A 24,426-nucleotide genomic window follows, 5' to 3' on the forward strand; every position below is an offset into this window, starting at 1 on the left:
TCATGTAATAAATCTGAGCTCATAAAGGACAATAAACTCTGATAACCACACAGAAGGTGAACTTTTGATATTACATTATATAAATATATAATAATATGATTATTGCCAGGCTTATTATATGTATGGAATATGTATCATATAGGAGTTTTAAACCAATTAAGTTAAACAGTTTACAGTCGCCAATTCATAAACAGTAATTCTGCATGCTGATCACATTTAATTGTATTCGGGTTGCATGACAGAACTTTATTTCTCCCTGTAGACCAACTACAGAGCAGCATGGAAATGATTCAGTGTCTTGCTCAAGGGCACGTCTACCTGCAGGTTTGAGCCCAGCTCTTCCCATGAAATGATGGAGCCTTTAACCTTTAGCTAGGCTGCTGATGAGAAGGATAAACGAGTGATTAAATATCTCAATCTGCATTCTGTCACGGCAATTTATATCAGACGTTTTTTTTTTCTTCTTCTTCTTTCTGTTTCCGCGAATAAACAACGTGGTTTCAGACGCTTGGACGCCGAGCATCTCTATGGTAACAGTCCTCAATTACCGATGATTGGCCAACCCGTGGGAATGTTTGTATTCCCTCAGTACAGTGATTGGTCGGTGGGCGGTCTGTGCAGCCTGACAGTCTGCAGCGTTCCGGGTTATTGTCAGTCTCGGCAGCTCGGCACAAGGGCAGGACCGCATCCCGGAGCTGCCTGAAGCAGCTAGCTCTTTATTCAGACCTAACCATTGCTTATTTGGTTAATACACCAAAGAGAGTATCTCGGAGCATTGCTATCGAGGTTACTCCACAGCCTCAGCTGGAAATCTGAGTCTGAATCGGGAGGCAAGTCATCTCAGAGAGGCTGCCGACACCACGGAGAAAGTGACGGACGGAGCAGAGCCTCATCACCGGGATTTTACATCGCGTCACTTAAGGATATTCCAGGCAGCTGCTTTGGCCCAGCCAAAGGGTACCTTCACTCACTATTGCCTAGATAATATTACTAACATTCGCATGATACATTTCACCTAAGGTCTTCTATAGTGAGCAGGCGGACCACATTAAACCCATGCGTAACAGCGGTGGATTTGGGAATACTGCGTAGCAGTTCAACCATCCAGTCTTTCGATTATCACTTCTGTTATTTGGAGGTATTTACAAGCGAAAAGAAGAGCAACCAGGACCTTTTACTTTGTTCCGGAGGCTAAACCTTGAAAACCCGAAGCGCACTTGGTGCGCAATCCTTCCAAAGACGCTCCTGAAATTGCCGACCTGCGCTTTTGCCCTCGCCAAAAATTGGCAGCCGAATCGAGAGAAAAGGCAAATCTTATTAACTTCGCATGCTAGAGGCTATTGTGGAATCTAATTCGCACGGCTACCGGTATATTTGCATACAATTGGAAGAGGAGGATAAACTTAATCAACATTTGACATCGACTAAGCGGCTGCTGGATTTTGGAGAACAGAATGAATCCTTTTTAATTTGGACCACAGAAGTATGAGGCAGATTTCTCAGTGAATGCTACAATCTGCATGGAGTTCTAGTCTGCACTACGGAGCAATTTATGGTAAATATATATTTACGTTATTTATTTTGATCCAAGTCTTGCGGATTCAGAGTGATTTGGGTCATTCTTTGTAATCATAAACGTAGTAGTTACTGTCAAAGCCTCGCTGAATCCTTTTGAGATGGTAAATAGACCTACAGCAGAAAATAATGAATGTTTGTCAATGCTCCCTTTTTTTTCCCCTGGATGCTGCACACATAACGATGTCTCAGATTTAAACCCTTTGTTTCTATGCGTGACCCAATAAATGAAGTGTTGTAAAATCGACTTGTTAGAGAGCCGCTCCCGAATGGCTTTAGGAACTGCTTTGATGTGTAATATTGGTCTTTTCAAGTACGGGTAGCAATTAAGTGTATTGTCGAGGGTATCGCCCCACAGGCAGGGATATGTGGCACTGGAGGAGTTGCGGCTCAGAGCAAAAGGTGCGAATTTCTCATCTGTAGCCAATACGCCCCCGTGCGTCACGTGTGGGGAGGGTGACTATAGTGACTGCTGCAATTAGTGATTTTTCGCCCCGGTGGGTTAATGATATACAATCTCTTTTTATAGTGTGCCTGCATATTGTGACAGGCTTGTATCAAGGAACTCATACAATTCATGGAGACGTGTGCGGAACACTGTAAAACTTTTCACTTTGTGCTCGGCGACATGGATGATGCACTGTGCTGCATTGAGATCTGGAGGCAATTTGTCATTGTCCTGTGAATTCTTCAGCAAATATGTCCTCTGCAGCCAGAGTCTTGAATGCAAATAGAAAGGTCTGGTTATCTTGAATGTAACTGAAGTCCATGTTTTATTTGAATATGAATGCTGGCTGATAAAGTCCAGGCAGTTTTCACTCCTGTGAACTTTGAGCCTCATGGGTTGCTGAGGTTGCTTTGCAATATTTAGCTTCATCGCTCACACTGCACATAAATGAGCTTGCACATTATGCTGACTGTGCAGTGAAAAAACTGCACACAGTATGTTTTATCATTAGACTACAAGCATCCTCAAAATGTATCCTCCTCACTGGCTCCAGTCACTCTCTCTCCAGCAGCACCGCAGACAGGCAGCTCACTGAATGTAATATGGGCCCCTACAGCAGGGCAGGCGCCCCCACAGTTAGGGCACCTGCCATAGAGCCTTCCTGGCTGTATTGAATAAAACATCCAGTGATGTATGAGGCAGGGGCTGCACCCGAGGGGGCAGAACTGCCTCATTTACTTCCTCCACTCTGCGCCTATGACCTGCTGAGCAAATTGTGCTCATATTAGCTCTGCGGCTGCTCCTCACCTAAACAAATAGTCTTCCCAGCATAATGCTTGCCTTAACTCAACATGAAGGTTGGACAAGGTAGGGGAGAAGAGAATGGCAGAACAGCTTTAATATCTAGGTCACTGAATTACCTTTTGGAGTTTTTAGCTCTTTTTTTGCCTCTTTATTTTCTGGCTTGCTGTTAGATGTAACATTGGACCTAATGTCCTGCTGCAAGACTTTACTCACATTTCATCTTCCTCTCGCTTTCACCATGTTTCCTGTTGCTCACTGCTATTGACTGTCTGACAAAGGCAAACGTCCACATATAATCTTATAAGAATATGTTGAAAACTTGTGTCTCATAAATCCTGATCACATCAGCAATTTATTCTTTTCTACTTTACTTGCTGATGAAATTACGATCCCTTAATTACTAAAGTCAAATCTGAACTACTACTACGCTAGCCTACTCAATTATGCCGACAACAGCTGGGAGGTGGAGAACATATTTTAGCACAGTATTAATAAAAGTAATGCACCATAAGAAGCCCAGCGTTTCTTTTTTTTTTTTTTATCAATTTCCAACTCAAATTGCATATCAGTTTGATTGATTGATAGCGTTTGGGTTCCTTACTGTATTCTTTGCTTATTAAAGCGCCTGCCTGAAGTGAATAAGTGAGCTCCACTCATGAATATCGTTAAAGTCGCTGAAGTTTAATTTCCTGCGCTGTGTATTAATCTTTTTTAATCCCTGCATGGTTTGATTGTCTCAACACATACCCAGAGGCAGCAAAACTCATTTTGGCACTTAAGATGACTAAAATAGTAGATACAGGTTTGTGTGTGTGTGTGTGTGTGTGTGTGTGTGTGTGTGTGTGTGTGTGTGTGTGTGTGTGTGTGTGTGTGTGTGTGTGAGGGTGCCTGTGTTTCTAGAGCTACCCACCCCTGAAGTGTCTAAGCAATGCATGTCCATTCTTTTGCAGGCTCTATTAATAAAAGTGATTTTTATTTTTTTATTTACACAAATGTGTAAATCTATGTTGATGTAAATAATCATGAAAAACATTTTCTTCTCCTGTCAAAGAAAAGAAAAAAGACAATAATTCTTAGATTATCTGAAATCCTCGAAAAGCCCATATCATCGGACACTTTAAGGAACATGAACGTTTTCTCTCAAAGCCATGTCACCAACAGCTCATTAGATGCCTGATCAAAGTGTTTCGTTTCTTGAAAGTCCTTATTTTAACACTTGTCATGTGCAGGCAAACAAAAGAGATGTGCCCTTTCTTGTACTTTACAATATTACATGATTTAAGATAAACTCTGTTGTCCCTGCAGCGAGATTTGGCTTGCACATCAGTACTCAGGATGTGGAGACAGAGCATGAAAAAAAAAGCGACATGAAACGAAGGCATTACGCAGAAATGATTGTGGAGAAACAAACACACCCTTCAGCCAGTCAGTATGAATGAATAGAGGTGAAAGCGACGTTCAGTTTCCTGCAGAGATAGTGGTGTTGATAGGATTTGACATTGAATGTGCAGGCAGGATTAGTAGCAATGCTTCTGTTTGTCTATTTTTTGTTAGTGTTTGCAGTTCTTTAGGCTTCATGTAGTTAGCTGCTACAATTCATCAAACTGCACACTTTATTTTACTGCTGGGTGATTGACCCTCAGTCTTATTAGCTTCATATCACACCGATGAATACAAAAATCTTCAGTAAATTGACTGAGACGTGTCAGTGATTGTCTACAACAGTGCAGGCCTTTTGGTATCATAAACAGCTTAAGCATTTCAATTTAAGCATGTTTGTGTTTGATGTGGAGTAGGCTAGCTACACAAAAATAGACTACAGGCATGGGATTGCACACGTGCACCCCTGCAGTGTTTCTGATGAGTGCTATTTGTTAGCGAGACGCCGTGTGGTTCTCTGCTCGTTACCCCGCCTATGATTTCCTGTTTAGGCTATAGTAAAATGTTCACCTGACCACAGCTCTGCTAATGTGATCCGATCTGCTGTGATGGTAGATGTTGGCAGCTCTTCATCAGGGTTATCTGCAGCCACTTAGTGCATGACGGACAGTGACGATCCTCCGACCTCCACCCTCTCTTCCCCTCTCACCCCCTGTCAGACTGAGTGGAAGTCACGTCTCACCAGGCCCCTGCAGTTAATGTTTAGCCTTTAATTTGGAAAGGTTATGGCCGTCAGTCCATTTTCTTTTTTTTTTAAATGCCCTTGTGCGTGGGAAATATAGTCAAAAGGAACTGTGCAACTTATATATGGTTAATGAGTACACTAGTATAGAGAGGCTGAGTGCTGTGCAGTTTATAGTTTGCTCCATAACCCAGCCAGAAAAGTGAGGTGGAAGAAAGAGAATAAAGCAAATCTGACAAGCTCTCCAACAGCGAATTTGCTCTCCTTAAAAACAATGCCGCTCTTGCCTTCCTCATGGTCACATTGATTTGTTCTGGGTGACAGTGCAGGCTGCTGTGAAATCACCCCAGCGCTATTGATCTCAAGGAGAGGAGGAGAAGAGGGAATGAGAGCCTGGCGACAGTGAGCAACATGGGAAAATCCTCAGTGTGCCCTCTTCAACCTTAACCAGTAATAAAATGATGGCCTCAGTTACTATCAGATCAGCCCCTGCTGTACATCTTCAGCCACTGTATCGCAGTCTAGTCTGCGCTTTGATTTGTTTTGGAGGCCCGTGCATGCTGTTTGATTTGCTATTGTCTCGCCATGTTTCACATTATCAGCTGAACTCTTTATTGCCACTGTTTTCCATGCCAGAAGCAAGGCTGTTTTATCTCATGCAGGCCTCTGGTTAATCTCTCCCTCTATGCTGGTGTACTTTAATCTTGAATGGGAGATATCTGATTCTCCTCGGCTATTGAGGAAGATCAAACTTTAATGGAACAAGGAACTGCACATCATCCTAATCTCCATCTCCCTGCATTTTGGTTGACTGCTCTCCCTCGGGCTTTGTAGCTTTCTGCAGAAGCAGGAAATACATCAGACCGATAAGGTGTTTTCTCGTCATGCTTTGGTAATTTATTCCCTGTTGACAATGACCACCACTTTACATCTCTGCTGTTTGATTACCTGGTTGAAGGAACAGCGGAGTAAAAGCAGGGAAATTGATTGACACTTACAAATGGCTATCCTGTCCTGACCGAAATGTGTGAAACTTTTCCACAAGCTTTAATTGAGTTTTTTCCCCACAGTCATTCCACAGGAAAAAACCATGCTCACCCTCTCTCTATTTATTGACATGCGAGAGATGAGGCCATGTGTGACCCACGTCATCCGCCTATAATAGCCCGGAGGTGAGATACAGTCAGCTGCATGGATCTATTAGGGTTCAATGCGTTTGATTACACCACAGTCAATCCAGGGATGAGCTATTGACCGCTATTTCCTCCATTCAGTTCTTTCATATCACTGAATAATGGTGCACATTATGCTGACCAGCATCCACATTGTGACTGGCTAGATGCATATTGTTGCAAATGGATAACACTTATGGAGTGCCACACCTCACACAGACGGTTTGTGTCTGTGACAACAAGATGCTGTTACCCAATTCTAAGGCGGTTGCTGTAAGGTAATGAAATTTCCACTGACTGGAGAAAACAATGTTGTCTGGTCTGGATTGTAATTGCAGAAGCCACCTCACCATTTTCCTGAGTTCAGCGTGAATGCAACACGATTTAATAAAACTCTGGAGATTTTTATCGGTTATTGCCAGGCCTGGCAGCCGCATCAGGAGAGGGAGAGTAAACTGAGGCTTGCACAGATAAAACTCATTCAATTTACTTGTTGAATTTTAACCAAGCCGGAGACCATTTACAAGAGAGCCGGCATATAACCCACAGGGAAACATTTATGTGTTTGTATAGGGATGATGCAGGTCAGCTATATTGTTAATATAAAGCAACCATTTCCTTAATCTAAATGGAGGAGTAGCCTGCAATTTCCGTCATTTTCTTTGTCGTTATTATTTGTGTCAAGAAAGGGTTGGGAATCTGTGGGATATTAGGCCCTGAGGCCAAAGAGCTTATGTATGCCTGCCTCCACTCACATACAAAAACATAGGAACATTGACATGAGGACATGTATGCACACACACACACACACACACACACACACACTCACTCACTCCTAGCCCTGTTTTTATTACCTCCTGCCTGCTGCTGGAATTGCTTTCCTCCCTCGAGTGAGCCAGGCAAAGCCGGCTTTATTGTGTTAACCTATTTGTGTGTCAAGAGCGATTGCAGCGTTCTTTATCTCTGTTTGTATTCGGACGGAGAGACGGCAGGGAGAGAGCGAGAGAGCGCGGAAGAGGGAGAGAGAGTGGCGGAGGAAAAAGGCGGGGGGAGGGTGGTGGTGGGGGGTTGCACAGGAGCCAGGCAAGCCACCGGAGTTAGACGGATGGCCGGTCACCTCACTCCACTCTGGAGGATAATGACTGGTTGCTTAGCAATAACCCACCCCCACCCACTTCCAGACTTGCATCCAGAGTAATCACTTTTTTCCTCTAAAAAAATTCATATATAATTATAAACCAAATGCCGGCCTTTGAAATCTGCGTAATGGGTCTTTTCATTTATTTTGCAGAGTGGGTTGAGGGTGCAAGCTGAAATTGGAGATTTTTTGTGTGTGTGTGTGTGTGTGTGTGTGTGTGTGTGTGTGTGTGTGTTGGGGGGGGGGCTTATCAGCTCCTGGTTATTGTAGATTTGTTTGTGTGTTTGTCAGCATGTGTTAATATCGGCTTTGTGTTGAGTAGTTGGTGGAGTTTGACCGGGATTACGACGAGGCCAAAGCTATATTTCCCGCTTGATAGCTGCTGCTGTACAACCTTTGACCCACGTAATGCTGCAGTGGCAACGTCGCATTAAAATAGATGCATCTGCACACACAGTCACATTTTCACATTTTTCGATGGCCAGAGTGCTTCTTCTTGTGAGCTCTTAGTTTTATTAACAATTTTATTGAGTTGAAAAAATTGCTGACCTTTTGCGGCATAATGAATAGCCTGGCCTGCTTAGGAAAAGAGAGTTTTGGCGGAAGTGACTGGCGTCAATCCAAGCTGTTTAACTCATGATTTGCAGTGTGTTTATTCAGCAGGTGACAGCATTTAATACTGCTGAGTGTTTTCCAACATTTCAATGCTTTTTCAACTGCTTTTTTTTATCTTACTCCTCAGTTAAGACCTTAATCTTAAGGCTGTCTTTAACCTGCACTGTTTTCCAGCAGGTCTCCATAACTTTAGGTAACTGTGTTTTTAAGTGGCAGGATAAAGGTATAATATCTGAACATGACCCCAATTTAAACTGCCTTTCATCACCAGCAGTCACTGATGTTGGCACAAAGTCCAGAGTCGTTTTAATGCTCAGCCAATTATCCTCTCTGCTGTTGAATATAGATTTTCTTCGTCCCTCTTTTATGAAGAAGACTTTTTTTTTTTTATTTGAAATTCCCTGTGAAGTTCACATTAAACTTTCACTTGTTTACGATGATAAAAAAAAAAAGTCGCGGCTGCTCAAACAGACCTCATGGATCAAATGAAATGTTTTGACTTATGCCAGTGTAGCCAGTTGGTGTTACATTAGACTGTTTGTTTTTGGAAAGACAAATTTCAAATCGCAAAAAGTCTGTTTTGTTAATGGAGCTTCTTCAAATAATGTCAGCCGTGTCTGATATTTACCCATCTGTGCTCTCTCTCCATATCCTGTTCAGTGCCATCTTTCCTTATCCAGGCTCATGCACCATTGCTAAGAGTGACAGCTTTGCACGTCCTGGGAACTTCATACAGATAAACTAAACATACAGCGCTATCCCCCACCCCCATCTCCGTGGCATGCTTCTGTGGCTGCGTCTATAGGAACAGCTGTCCAGCTGTCACCGCAGCCAGCCGCTCTCCAAGGCAACATCTGTAGAGACTGAACGCACAAGGGCAGCCTGCCGTTCTCTGCTCGTCCCCAAAGACCATGAAAGTGTGTCAGGCCTTTTGGCTGCACATTACCACTGACCATATCAACCGTATCACTGGGTTTTGATTAAACGTTATCTGCACCTGTGCCACTTAAATACGCTTTGTGAGGCATCAAACTTCTTTTTATGTCACCAACTTCCAGTTATCTGTCACTGAAGGGATTCACAATATCACAACAATTCTTAAAACCCAAACGTGACTGTACAGCCAAAAACACACACCACATTATCGTATCCATTAATAGTCATCTGCCTCTGCATGGATGTGTGTGTGTGTGTGTGTGTGTGTGTGTGTGTGTGTGTGTGTGTGTGTGTAAACAAAATCCCAGCGAGCAAGGTGCAATGGCCTGGAACTGACGAGAACCCACTGGGAGAGTCTCTCCTTGATGTAGCCCCCCGCTCCCCCTCCCCACCATCTTTTCCTCCTGGCAGCGGAGCGATGGTGAGGCGGGCGGCGGCGGTGGGGGGGGACAGAGCCATGTGAGTGGGGAGATCAACAGAGCTGCGGTCCCCTCTGTCAGCCACAAACTAGGATTAGGGAGATCGCAAGGGACTCTCTCCTGGGATGAGCAAAGGGAAGAAGGGAAAAAGCAGCTGTTCAGTGTTTTTCTCTTGTGTTTTTTTTACCCTCTTCTCTGAGGCTGTCATTAGCTTCTGTCATTCTCTTTTTTTTGTTGGGTTTGTCTTTAAAGGAGGAAATGCTTTGAGTGTTACTTTAGACATGGATGAGATGAAAATGCGCTCTTTGAAAGTGTCATTATCACTCCTGTGCCCCTTCTTGTTGTTTTTAGGAACTTTTAAAGCACTTGATTTCTTCATCAGTCCTCTTGGTAACTGAGGGCCTCTCAGGCATACTGTGCCTCTCCCCACAGACAGCTGCAGACTCACACAGGCTCTGGGCGAAGTTTGATGGATCCTGTTTACTGGAGCTGAGAGAATGCCTGGGTGTCTCAAATTAAGTGTCACTTAAAGCTTGTCTTTTAGTCAGCTTTCCATTTTGTTCCCCCATCTCTAGTGACAGCACCGTGCTGCCAATTGTAACATGGATTGAGAGGAAGACATTTTGTGATTACACATTCTGTCATGATTGAGGGGTGAAGCCAGCAACTCGAGGCAAAACCAAATTCCATATGGTTGCAGTGAAATCTCTCCACCCATAGTGAGTTACACTCAAACAGCCCCTGTCCCAATGACAGGGAAATCGCCTGCTCATGACTTATCGTTTTATCATTCAAATTTACCCCATTGATACTTGCTGCTGTGATTGACAGCTGGGCTTGAAAGCCACAGCTATCTCAATTGAGCTGTGGCAGCCAGTTGGTAACCGTGACAATGGTCTCTCCTCTTTGCCTTGTTTTCACACTTTTTCTGCTGTCACAGAAACCTCACTGATTGCTTCTCTGCCAAGACGGCATCCTATTAATCTTTCAAATAAGGGCTGCAGCCCTGCTGTATTGTTTGCAGAAAACCGAGAGGACCTTGTGAGACCACACTGAAAAGGAAAAGGGGGCAACTGGGGCTGAATCCGCCTCATTGTGGCAGGAAAGCCGATCCTCCTTAAAACCAACAATATTAGAAATCTAATAGCTGCTGTGGAGATGGATGGTGCTAAGGTCTGAATATAGCCAGTGCTCTCACCTGATAACTGGGATTTCTCTCGCCTTTTGCCGCTCTCAGCTTTGCTCTCCAGGTGCATTCTGTGCTTGCATCTGCATCGCGGCACTCTGAATAAAAGCCTCAGTGTTTATGGCCCTTTTCTTTTTCTATGCACTTATTGATCCCTTTCAGCGTGGTTTGACCAGGCTTTGTTTTTTTTCTTCAATTCTGGGCTCAAACAGCATAACAGCATCATATTCTGAAATGGCAAACCATTGATGTATTGTGATCTAACCTAGGGAAGGATGAATTATAGCTCAACCCTTTGTCCCTCTGTACCAAGCTGATAATTTGTTGGATGGAAACCCAAACATGAATGAAATAACAGTGTCCATGCACAAATGGATGTTTAGTACAACCCAGAAACCCCCAGAAAAACCTATCTCGCCTCTATCTTGAAAAGGCTTTCTGCACTCTGATTTCATGGACAAGGCTTTTGTGTTTAATTAGGTGTGATTTGTGAACATTTCCCAAGTGGTCTTTTTTGAGTCTCTGTACTTTCTTGTCAAGTGGTTGTTAATGTAGAATTGCTTCAATGCTCTTGACACCTTCTGCTTTGTAATGAGAGCCTTCCTGTGCAAAATAGCCACATAAACCAAAACTTTTAAGGATCAGGGAACATGTGGTAGCAGTATTTAGCAGCTCAGTAGTTTGGATATTTACGGCATATAAAGATACTGAAGTTATGGGATCATTGTATACCCTCCTCGTGTCTTTGTCTTCGTCTCTGGCCATGGAAACCCAGTGAGGCAGGGCAACTGATGACTAATTGACTCCAGTTCAGAGCCACATGATAGCAAGACTGCTGGTCAATGGAAATGGATATACTTTCCCCTACAGGGAGCTATGACTGCTTTGTGATCATCTGTGTGATCACGCACCCATGCACGCACACATGCATCAACATTTGAGCATGTAGCTATAGCTGTTCACCCTCTGTCTCACAGTCGCTCCTCCACTTTAAAAACACAGCAAATTGGTCCATTAATAACGACTTCAGAACAAAAAAAAACACTATGCCTTATTCTGGCAATTCCCTGTAATCTCACATGGTGCTGCTGGGAGAATCTTGAGAGTTTGAACAATAAGGAATGAGTGAATGAACCATTTGTTTTTTAAATTATGGACTTTGGGTGCTCGGAAAGCTCAGTTGGTAGTGCGGGCGCCCCATGTGTAGAGGTTTACTCCTTGACACAGCGGGCCCGGGTTCGACTCCAACCTGCAGCCCTTTGCTGCATGTCATTCCTCCTCTCTCTCCCCTTTAGTGTCTTCTGCTGTCCTATCAGAATAAAGGCTGAAAATGCCCAAAAAATAATCTTTAAATTATGGACTTTATTAACTAGAAAGAATTGTGTCCTTGTTGTGTAATATTTGACACCAGTTTTTAAGTGTATCCACTTCAGTTTTTTTATGAAAGAATATCCTGAGGGCCCTGCGACTGTTTTGCAGTAGTAAAGGTTTTCTCTATTCTCTGTGAGTATTTCCTCACTGCAGTGGTTTTTTTATCAACAATGAAGTTCTCTCTTTTTGTGCACAAAGACAAGTGATTGTAAACTGCGAGGCTTTGTTTCCTCTGAACATGCAAATGTGTGCACGCAGGGATGTCTTTTTGTTCTTGTTTGCAGGTTAAACACAAACACTGCTGCCCCAGATTCAAACACAAACCCCCACCACCTGAGTCTGATCCCCGGCAGCCAGCCACAAGCCTCCTCCCCTCCACCCGCCACCCAAAAGAGATTCTCTCAGTTCCTCCAGTTTCAAAGCGCTCGCATAGCTCAACTGTGTCGAGGCTTGCCCCTCCTCCCTGACCCCTCCTTCTGGAGACAGCACTCTTGACCTGCTGCCCCATTGTTTCCAGCAGGGATGGATGGGGAGCCGCCTCTGCCGGCACGATCCTTCACTCAATAGCTGCTCCATCTGTTGACTGCCTGACTCTGGGTTACAAGCGGGGATTTTGCTCCGTCTGTGCAGGGTGTGAAAGGAGCCATCTCAGGGGGCTTCCTGAATAGGGTTTTAAAACTGCAGTAGCTGGGTGTTGTGATGCCCCTCACACCCCACCCCTCCACCCGTCATCAGCTCAACACAGCCGGCTGGGTGTGTGCAGGATGAGAGGCCTTCATTGTGACTGTTCACAGGCCCCTAGGCAACAGGGTCACCTTGTCCCCAAACAAATGCTGCCCTCAGTGGGATTGTTGGCACCGCATGTCTATGTGTGTGTGTGTGTTAGGGGGAGTGGGTATTTGAGTATAAGAATGCATCATCACGAAGAGGGCAGAGGCCTTGGCTGCGAGGACATTTATCTAACATCTCTGCCTTTCACATCAAGGCCTATTCAGTGCAACCCGTCTGCGTCTGGCTTTCAAAGGGCATCACAGATAGAGAAACACTCTTGGCTGCTTTACAGGTCAAACTGCTCTCACCGAACATTTAGACCAACAAAGCTGCTGATGTCATTTTCTATTTCTCTTGTAAATTCAGCTTACATTTTAACATACATTATCTGTGTTTTGTCGCTCCTGAATTTGAGTCCCCATCTCTTGAAATGGTGCAAGAGCACTGTTTAGGCTTTAGAGGCTGGTCTGTTCCGTAGTTCTTGTGAATTTTATTGTGAATTGAAAACTAATTTGTGGCTGTTTTGACTGCTGGTTCACCTTCAGTAATTAATGTTGAAATTGCAGTCTGCCAGACATTTGTGCTGAGGTCCTCTGTCTATCTGCGTGGGAGATGTTATTTAGCATTTCCTCTTAAGTGAAAATTAGCAGTATGCTGCCCTCTGAGATCCTATTCTTTCTCCTGTATAAAAATTCCCATGAACTAAAAGAATAATCTGTTTGGGATGATTTTGTCCTTGGAAAGATTATTTTATTACAATACAGATACAAATAGTTGTACATATTTATTTAGCATTTTATTATCTAGGCTTATATACACTTTTTTTCTCTCTTTCATGCTGCAACTTGCTTTTGATAGTGTAAATAACTCAGCAGCAGTTTAATTCAGTTCTTTTTCTTTTGTTTGTATGTAAAGGGGGGATGGGGGGGTCCTACAAGCACCCTCATCTGCCTTGTTTCCTGTTCTGTTCCTTTATAACAGAGCCACAGTCAGCCACAGCTTCACCACTTGGGGCCTGGACCCCTCAGCTGTCACAGGATGTCCCCAACACACCATTACCTCAGTTAAAATGATTAAAGTATCAGGATCTGCTCGCCTCATGTCTTTTGCACAAATGCTCCACCTCCACCTTTCTCCTTAGGTTGAGGAAAGACAAAGTGAGCAACATTATCAGACAGAGAAGCGGTTGGTTCAGGCGTGGAGCCCCCTCACCAGACGAGACAGAGTTAAAGGAAGAGGGGGCTGCTGAGTGAAATGAGTGGAGGTAGAAAACTGCAGTGACAGCAGAATGAATAAATTGAAAAACTCTCTCATTGTAAATTGTCTATCGCTCGTGACAAACGATCTGATAGGCAAGCGGCCCGGGTTTCCGACGCATCTGTCCCAATAGAGCTGTGAATAACTGGTCTATCTCCACACTGCTTAGCACTGGCCCCGCACTTAATAATTCATACAGTGTGAAATATTTTTCCCAGTACAGATATGCCAAAGAGCTGCCGCCAGCAGGCGGGGGCGGCGAGGGGGGGTGTCCCTGCGGTGCTAATTTGGGGGATGGTGACATGCATATATATTTCTAAGGGGGCTTTAGTTTATAAGACCTGCCTCAGACACATTTGCTCTCCAGTATGCTCTGTCTGTTGTTAGAAAGAGCTGAACTGGAGATGCAGAGAGTGCAGATGACATTTAACTCATGGCTGATCTGCCTGGAACCTGGAACAGCGAAGTGAAATACATTTCCATTTAAGCTAACTGAACACAGTTATCGGTGACTGTAGGGACAAAGGGAGGCTGTAAACCTGCTAAGTAGTTTTTGCTGTTTGCCCCGGCGAGTGTTGTGGTCACAGTTGACATCAGTGGCAGCAGGTGTCTATGGACACCTGGTTTGTGTCTCCTGTTTCAGCTCACTCCTCCTGCCTCAGGCTCCTGCAGAAGCTCAGCAGCCAAAGGCAGCTCTCATGGTCCCTGACCTTATTGTCCCCTTCACTCACAGCGCTGAGCTCACACCACATTATTCTCCACGGCAATGAATCCAAAAGTAATAATGGCAATTGCTTGTATGTGCGTGCACAAGCGTGTGCAGATACATGCTCGTCTGTGATAGTGCCGTGCCATGTGTGTCATTTTTGTGCAGCGGTGCTCGTTTTGCAGCGCAGTCCTGTACAAACTGGGTTTTTAAGGTTCACATTCAGGCCCCGATACCAATTATGCAAACTATTAAAAATTTAAGGAGGACAGTCTTTTATAATTTAATCCTAAAGTAATAGATTCTATTAAAAATGCATGAGAGGAGCTTTATAGATGGAGCTAGAATTAGTGTCTATCAAAGACTCCAGTCAAGGATGCAGGGGGAATGGGCAGCAGGAGTGGTGGTATTGCCTCATTATTCAAATAGGATATGATTACCATAGAGCAGGAGTCCCTCAGAGCTGAAGCAGAGCTCGCTGGCTACTGTGATCACACACAGAGTTTGGTTTGGCTCCTCAGAGGGAGCTCTCCCTTTTTTTAGTTCAATGAAACTGGTTTAAGATTTCCTGTTTTAACTTTCACAAATGGGATTCGAAGTGACTCGTGATTTGTTGTGGTTCAAAGCATTCTGTCGTTGCGCTGCTATTTGTCTTCTTGGGTTTCTCCTCCCTGGTGTTTCACTCAAGATTGTTTAGTCTTGTCCTTGCTGAAAGCATGCGGAAAGTGTTCAAGCATGAAAACAGGACGCCTGCAGTGTTGTAACTTAATGGCTTATGCATCAAGCGAGCAGCATACCTTTTTACTGTTCCTTGGTTTACCTCACAGAGCTTCCTGGACAGTTGAAATGCAGAGTGAAGATTTTCCACGGTGCTGTTTTTAGTTTTCAAACTTTTCAGTTATTTTGTACTCCACTGTATCTCGCGGGGGAGTGGGCTAAACAGTTTTTCTGCATCACAGGTTTTATGGAGTACAGATAGCAGTTGAATTTCACTCTGTTGTCATTGTGATTTGCTTCAATAATTACAGGTAGAGAACTGCAGTGATTCAGATACCAAACAGCCTCTCAAAAGGCTCCGTGCTTATTAATGTGCTGCAAGAAGAGGATTGAAAAAGCCAATAAAAATTGGAACACTCATGAAGCTTATATGGATTTTAAGTTCTGCCTCTGAGGTAAATTCCTCGCCTTCTTGATGTAATGGTTGCCTGTTTATGGAATAAATCCAACAGGCTTAATCGATCATCTCCGTGGAAAGGTCAAGAGGAGAAGCTCTGGTGTTTGAAGTGCTTATCCCATGAAGGAGTGCCAGAAATGTGACACCTCCTTATGAGTGGGCGCCGGCAGGCAGATTAGTGACGGACAGGGTGGCCCAGGGGGATGATTTAGGGAGATTCAGCTCTAAATACTCTGTGTATATCAGAGAGAGAGAGAGAGAGATAGGGAGAGAGAGAGAGAGAGAGAGAGAGAGAGAGAGAGAGAGAAATTATAAACTGCCTTCCCCCAATCCCTATTTTCAACAGAAAAGCATATTAGTAGATTAAAAAGAAAATTTCCAAAAAGAGGACAGAAAAAGGAAAACAAGCGGGGTCACAGCTGGTGGTGAAAAGTGAACAAAAGTGTATTAGTTTTAACCTCCTGTCCACACTTTCTGTTTAATGTTGCTTGAAGTCACGGCGGTTTCATCCCTCTGCAGTCTAATCTAATCTGGAGTGGGTGGCTTTGGGCAGCATCTGTGCTCCGAGTTGAAATAGGGCTTTCTCTCCGCCTAATCCTCTATCCAGGGATCACTCAGTAGGGTGAAGACAATTACCAGCCTGCTCTCTCATGCTAATGGAATCTCTAACTAGATCTTACAGAAAGAGGAAAAAATAGACGGAGGAAGAAGAGAAGCGGGGACAATGGCGCAGAAAGATGACCCAACTAAAATGGGTTTTTAGATTACCATTTAATTATTGATAGAGAGAGTTGTAAGGCTTAAGGTCAGGATTTGGAGAGCATTTTCTAATAAAGGAGATAGACTATCAAGTTATTTTGGTGTGTGTGTGTGTGTGTTGGGGGGTTGTCGGGCCAGGAAGTTGCTATCAAAGGACAGATGTCACCGAAATATCAGCAGCTGTGTGCCAAGTAGTCTGCCTTTCACCTTTTTTATCACCTGCCTCCAGCAAGGTGTCTGGAGTGATTTTAAATTGCATTAATATGCAGGAATTTATAGATTGCCTCCCTTGGCATTTCTGCAGGGAGGGGAAGAGAGTATTACAGTCTCCATCTGCACTAATTACTGGGTCTTGGCAGTGTTACCTGTCTCTTGTGAAGGACAAACCAAGGCACCGAGCAGTAACACTCTCCGGGGTGTTTTTACTCTGATATGTTTGATGTGTTGGGAGCCTTGACTACCATAACAAATCTGTGCTAGCAACATCAATAAACTAAATGACTTGGTCCCACTTCCTTCTTCTAGCTGAGAGAGAAAAGCTAACAGGCTCTGCAGCTGAGTTCAGTGACAGTTGTGCGGTCGCTCAAACTGTTGTAGTTAAATGTATCAGCGTATATCTTACGTTAATCCCGGTGGAAACTTAAATTGACTGTCTTGCGTGTGTCAGAAGATTTAAAGTCACGGCAGCTCAAGAGTAAATCTTAACAGGTGGAGACCAGCCAGTGTTCTCCTTGAAGTGTAGTTCTGAGACCTGAAACAGGAAGGCATGTCTTTGGTCTAACACATAAATCACAGGAGCGATGAAATGTATCAAAAATCCTTGAGAGGGAAAAGATAATCAGTCTGCACATGTGCTGTTATCTCTGCGATGACCTCGCTTCTCTATTCTCTCCGTGGCTGGTCAAACTCGCTGATAACGGGAGCCCTTATCGGTTGCTTTTGTCATGGAAAGCATCTAGCATTTTAAATCATTACAACCTGCCCATTTTTTTTCACTTTCCCCAATCATTGAGCAGTGACACCGAGACCTTGCCTGTGAAAACACAAGATCGATGCTTTAACTCTTTCCACTTTAGGTAGCTCGCCAGTTGCCAGGTTTCTGCATCAAATCTGCATGCTGCGATTCCTCAGCTTGCTGTGAGTTTCTCATGTTTCTGTGTTTGTCTATCTGCCTGTCAGAAAGACTTCTTGGATTGCTGCTGCACGACAACATCTTGCTGGTGTTTGTGCCATCTGTGCCTTTTAGCCAGCAGGTGATTACCAACCGCAGACTCACCTCCCACTCTGTCCAATTGGATTCCCTGTGCTGGCATGGTCAGGGCTGGCTTTGAGAGGGAGCAGGATAGCACACATTATGGAGTAAAGGGAAAGACAGAAACTGCAATGGGGAGAAAATATGTGCTTCCTCTTCCAGCAAGCTTAGCTGTGAGCACTTGTGTCATCTTCTCTTTCATAGTCCCTTATATACAGCAGAGCAAAAATGGCTTTGTCACACTTCAGATATATCAAATGAGATCAGTGTCAACATTTCAACGGTGCACTATTTGATTGCCTTGTGGGCTTCACAACACACTAATGTTATGCATGACTGACTATTGGATCTATGACACCCTCCAGTGAAAGACGGCGGAGTCGTCCTTTGGACCATGGGAATTGGGGTCACCTTAGGCCCTGCAGAGAGCGATGTTTGGAGTCAGGCTTCGGCAAGTGAGAGACGAAATCACATTGTTTGAATTTAATTATATTCCATTGATTTATTGAACACCTATTAATAAGCATACATTTTGAGGCAGGGCCATTTTGCGTGAAGGTTTTTCTCTCTCTCTCTCTCTCTCTCTCTCTCTCTCTCTCTCTCTCCCTCATTTTTCTCGCCTGCTCACTCCATTTCATCACACATTGACATAATCCTTTCTTTGAAGTTCAGGAGCCAAGCTGAGGAATGACAGCACAACAAACAATGAACACAACACAAAAAGACAATGAACACTGTTTTAATATTCAAGTTAGCCACCATAGGATGGGTAGAGAGGAAAAAAAGAACCCTTGTTTATTGTTGGTGTGTTAAGCTGTGAATGGACCTGTCTGAGACAATAAAGGATTGTGTCACATTGGGATAAGAGATTTTTCAATATCAACAATGCTTTCGAAATTGTGTGTAATAAGGTTTACTGCCTAGCATTAAAACCAAGCTGGCACAGCTAATTTTTCATATTTGGTGAAGTTAGTGTGTAGGGTTTGTGATTTATGTTTGGAAGTCCTGCCTGGTGAGGTTGCATCTGCAGCAAAAGCCTGTTTTAAAGAGTGATATTTAGTTTCTATTGCAGCCAGATTTGATCTAAATTGTCCTTTGCAGAGGTATTTTCACACACTCTGGCGTGTCTGCGCTCAACAGTTCAGTTTAAACTCCACAGCTAGTCTCCACATCTGTTTAATATGTCACAACATTCGCAGGGTTTCTGTGTGAAAGTGGTGTTAGATGACAACTGATGGTGCTGCTTCGCAAAACAATGCAACAAAGGCTGAGGCAATAAGAGGAGAAGGAGATGTGTTTCCCCTGTGGTTTGTCTGACAATCTTAAGCCACGCTCTCATTGCTCAAAGTCCCTCCCTGGCATCCGCAGGAGCACAGAGGCTCAGTCATGTTGTAAGAGCACCTTGGTTATAATGTGCTGGAAACCAACAGATTTTACCGAAGGGGCTCTCCCAGCGTGGGATTGCATGCATGTGTTGGGTTCCAGAATAGTTATTGGTGCACAGGATATACAGCTTTTAAAATCAGAAATACAATCCAAGGCTACATGTCAATTATGACTTGTTGATTTGTATTTTATTTTATGAGAAATGTAAAAAAAATGTGTGCCGCTTTTTAAAGCTACAAATGGCAGATTAAATTTCTTCTCTTGTAATGTACTGTGCATGTCTTGTCACACTGCTATTTTTATTGTACAGTGTTGTTGAGCTTCAAGCATAATGAGTTTATATGCTCAGGGCACCTTTATGGGAATGATGTGATCAGCTCATGTCTTGGTCAAGCTGATCAGGGCTTAGCTTACTTCATGCCCCTGTGCACTGCTCACCTAATAGTGTAGGTGTAAAAAGAACAGTATGCAGAGACTTACATAACTGATTCTGTGGTAAGCTCCACCAAAGGCTGCACATGTAATACATTAGAGAATTGCCATCCCTGGTTGTTTTCTAAGATTGCAGTGTTTTCCTCACTAGCTTGGGTAGCCATAGAGGAACAATCCTGCTACAATGTTTCAAATATGGAGATTTTTATTTTTTCAAAATTACACAAGGAAGCAGAGTATGTTATGAACCTATGCACGTGCCATGTGAGCTGGACCACCGTGGGGATGCTCACTAACATTGACCGACCCTAAGAGAAGTAAACAAAAAAGAGTCCAATCCACAATAACCTCCTGTAGGCTAGTAGGGGTGGGAATCGCCAGAGGCCCCACGATTCAATATTTTCACCATACTTTTGTCACAATACGATATTATTGCGATTTTAAACATATTGCGATATTCTGCAATATATTGCAATTTATTACCCTATTACCCTTTTTCCATACTGTGCTGTATCGACCCCCCCCGACTTTCTTTTGCTTGACTTCAGCTCTTTACATTTTTTAAATTTTGAATGTGGTTACCACACAGTCATGAAGGCTCACTGCCTTCTGAGCCTGTTATTTACTATTAATGAAACCTAGCCCAGTGCAAAGATGCAGCAGTTGGCTGTGAAGTCAATTAGTCGTCATTGCTATTACAGGGTTGACATTAGTCTAGGCAGGCGTGTTTTGATTAAAGATGACAGACGACTCGCTCCTATTGGACTGCCAGACATTCCTCACTCTTCATCCCATGGGTGAAGCTATTGAAGCTGACTGGAATATAGAAGTGTATAGAGTGTATAGAGTGCCAAGACGCCCCTAATCTGCAGAGAAACCTCTTAAAATACGACTGCACGGCATACAATGTTGTATAAGCCCTAATAACTGTGACATGCTGCATTGTATATATATAAGAATCAGCTGCCAATATGTTATTCCAACGCAGTATATCATGGCAATAATACATAAACTGTACTGTAGGTTTTTACACACAATGGCCTTTTGTTGTGCAGGTTATTTATTGTGCTGGTTTGAGGTTGTGCAGAGCTGGTGGGTGAGTGCATCCAGGGGCTTGTATTGTTAGGGAATCAGTGGCTCTTGTTTGTGGAGCTGGGAGGGTTTGTTAACAATGCCTTTTTTATGTCCCAGAGTGCGTGCCTGTCGGCAATCGTCCCCTCAGAATTTTTGTTTGTGTGTTGTTTTGTTGTTGGTGTGTGGATCAGGGTCAGCGAACATAGCCCTTTCATTGTGTGCCACGTCCAAGTAGACCAGTTTTATATCAGGCACCCGTGAGTATAAGTGTGTGTGTGTGTGTGTGTGTGTGTGTGTGTGTGTGTGTGTGTGTGTGTGTGTGTGTGTGTGTGTGTGTTTTGAATATACAGTATGAGTGCAAATTATTTAGTGTGGATGTGTTAAAAGTGCCAAGCTGTAGGGGTTTACTGCCAGTCCTTCCTAATGGAGCCTTTCACTCTCCTTCCATTCATGTGACGGTATGGTGACGGAAAAGGGGGAGCTGGGGATTAAGGGGGTAGAGGCAGTGCCTTGTTAAAGAAAAAGAAAGGGTTTGAGTGTGTCGATTGGATTAACTTGTTTGGGCTTATTAAGAGGGGAGACACAGCAGCTTGTTAAAAGCACTGCATGGGGCGTCCCACAGAGAGATGGCAGGGTCACCATTCAATTAGGTCGAAGCCCCGCCTTCACTCATTGTGGAGGCTGTCTGCCAGGCTCCCGGACCACGGCTGGTCCTCCACTGGAAGGGGGAGCTTCACTGGGGACACTTTAACCAAGATAGTCAAACATCTATAGAAGCTTGGTGATTTGCTCTCTATAAAATCACTGAGGGATAATGTTAGTTAAGGCTGGGAATATTTTTTTTTTTGTTGCTACTAATGCTGATACAATACTTGAGTTTCAAAATCAATACCAACATGATACCTTTTTCTGATATGTTACTTTGAGAAATATTAGCATGGTTTGTAACACCTTTATTGCCAGACAAGACGATTCTGCAAAACCTTAGATTACAACATTTATATAGAAAAAACGCTATGTAAAGTTTGTGGTTATGGCAAATAATCAGTTAGAGGTGAGACATGCTACATGCCCATCTACCACACCGACCTCCATACCTTAGCTTTTAGCCTCGCTACATATAGGGCACGCTACTTGACTACACATAAATCCTAATATGAACATAATTCCTAGGATATTAATTTTTTTTTTTCTACAAAACCCTTTCAGTTGACAAAAGAAGCCAAAGGTCACAAATGTTAAATGTTTTTCCAAAAAAAAGAGCAGCCATACAAGAACTTTGCATACAGGAACCATCTGATCAAAAGCAAACAATGACTTTGACCAAACATTAAATGCCATCATTTGGTACAGTTTTTGATACTCAGACACATTTGAGCCTATACAAAAACATGTTGAGCTTTTAATACCCAGTATCAACTGCTTCACTCTGTCTTTCACCTGACATGTTTAGCTCAAAACACACACATATTCTGTTTATTCACCCATGACCACCCTGTAACACCCCGCACTCGGCAGGAAGCTTATCTGGGCAGACAGCTTTGGGCGTTTGGTGCCATCTCCTCTGATCTCCTCTGCAGTTTAAGAACCTTTTAACTTAGAAATAGCCCTCTGCCAAGCCCACTGCCTCTTGATTCCAGCTTATTCGCTCATCTCATGGGACTGATCTTCCGCCCCCATTGCAAACCCCGCAGCAGCAATAGCAGAACGGCAAAGAGCCGATAGACATCCTGGCTTTTGAGATATCCCCGCACTGGTGTAATAGGAGACCTGTGAGTGGATTTGATGAGTGAGTGAAGTGCAGGTGGTTTTTCAAGCGGCGTGTAGGACAGTGTGTGTGTGTGTGTGTGTGTGTGTGTGTGTGTGTGTGTGTGTGTGTGTGTGTCTGTGCGTGTGCGTGTGCGTGTGCGTGTGCGTGTGCGTGTGTTCACACCAGCACCTTCATGACCTGGGCATGTTTTTAGGGCAGCTGGATGATGGGTCACAGGGGTTTTTGGTTTGGAGATAATTTCCTGCCTCTGATAGACATCTGCTAAGTAGTACAATAACCTAAATAGGAGGAGATGAGGGGAAAGGGGGTAACATAACAAACAAGCCAAAGACTTGCTCCTTCTGCCTCACTCTTAAAGTCAATAATAAGAGAAAATTGGTTCTTGAAATTGAATTGAAAAAAGTGGGTCTCTTTCAGCAAAGTATAATGCCTCAGAATACATTTGGTGAGCAGCAAATGGAGAAAAATGGAGGGTAGTTACACGATTGTCTTTCATTTCAGAGGGAAAAACTGTGGAGGTATCCCCCCGTTAAGACTAGCTTTTAGTCTCAATCTACACCATGTGTCCCTTTCCTCTCTCTCAACCACTATCTTTTAACAAATTGGCTGTGAGGATGGGTTCGTTGTGAAATTAGTATCCTTACAGAGAGGACACAGAGAAAGGATTATGTGAATAGCCAGTAATGAGCTCAAAGTGCCAGTGTGTCTGGGCCAGGCCTGCCTGTGTGCGAGAGGAAATGGCACTGCAAGCGACCTTTTTTGCTCAAGCACCTGGCGAGAAATAGAGTGGCCCCTCTATTCCATCTGCAATGTGTGTGTTTTGTGTGTGTGTGTGTGTGTGTGTGTGTGTGTGTGAGAGAGAGAGACAGAGAGAAACAGTGAACTGCATAATTAACAATACATTCAGAGTCTAAAGATTAAATATAGTTACATTTATCAGGGAGAAGCATTTTTTGTGAAACACCATTTTCACACCGTCAGGTTTGTGCTAAAAGTGTTGCTTTGTGCTGCTTCTGGCACGTTTTTAAAATAAATTATTTTGACCTATAGTGTTAAGTGTGTTATGAAAGCCTCAGGGTCGGAGGTCAGATTAAATGTCTTGTAAAAAATGTTTTATCATAAAATCTTTTTTATTAGAGATAGACTGAATCCTTTGCATGGGGTGGTGTTTTTGTTTCTGTAACACCTGCTTCTAATCTTTTCTAACTATTCAAACCAGGAACAGCATTTAACCTTAATTATAGGCAGTAAATTGTGTTGTGGTTGTTGATCTTGCTTCCTTCCTCCATTTCTCATCAAAACTTTAGCACTTTACACACCATCTGTGTAAGGAGGGCAGTTAAGGTCCACACACATGCACTTGTTAATGAAAATCCAGTATATTTTAAATGGTACTATCTACATTTTACAAGTCAACACATGTAGTGAGTGCAGAATGTCTCAGAAGAAGAACTCACAAGAAGAAATTTGTCAAACTCATCTTCTAAAACAAAAGACTGTATCATAGTTATTTTTGTTAATGGTCGATGATTTAGCATGGTCTGAAAAGTAAACATTTATTAAATCAAAATAACCTTCTTGAATATGTGTGAATTATTTGATTCTGTTAAACCTTTTCAGCACTAACATTCATAAAACTGCACATACATATATTGTATTGATGTATTTTTAAACTCATCTTACTTTTAAATGGGGGTTTTCCACCACCAACTATTGCAGGAACATGTTGTGTAAAGGTTAGTTTGATTGAATGCTTCTATTAGTGGTTTAATATGTTGATGTTTTTTCACTGGTGATCTATATTTTGCTTTATTCCTTTAATGGGAAAGAACAGGAGCAGGCGCTTTATGGACTGTCATTAATTTATCTCGTAATCATTATAATTGCTTTCTTTAAATGATAATCTATAAAACTAAGTAATGGACTGATGGCAGGTGGCTAAATGTTCATTTAGTGATTCACTGAGAAAATAAATAACAGGGGACAAGCCTGTGACAGGCGCATGAGAAATCATTTTTCAATAATCTGCCACGCATCATGGCAGGAGACGCTGGCGCT

The 24,426-nt window shown here is 43.2% G+C and overlaps 1 protein-coding gene across 1 annotated transcript in view; it reads left to right on the top strand.

Annotated features, from left to right (window-relative positions):
• Positions 1-670: 670 nt before the first annotated feature.
• The window catches only part of fam222aa (family with sequence similarity 222 member Aa), a 47,165-nt gene continuing 23,409 nt past the window's right edge, over positions 671-24,426 (top strand). Inside the window, exon 1 of the mRNA XM_028578686.1 lies at positions 671-1,555. The gene's annotated coding sequence lies outside the window, so the exon portion shown is untranslated. The remainder of the gene's footprint in view (positions 1,556-24,426) is intronic.

Source organism: Perca flavescens, chromosome 5 (genome assembly GCF_004354835.1).
Source record: "Perca flavescens isolate YP-PL-M2 chromosome 5, PFLA_1.0, whole genome shotgun sequence".
NCBI lineage: Eukaryota > Metazoa > Chordata > Actinopteri > Perciformes > Percidae > Perca > Perca flavescens.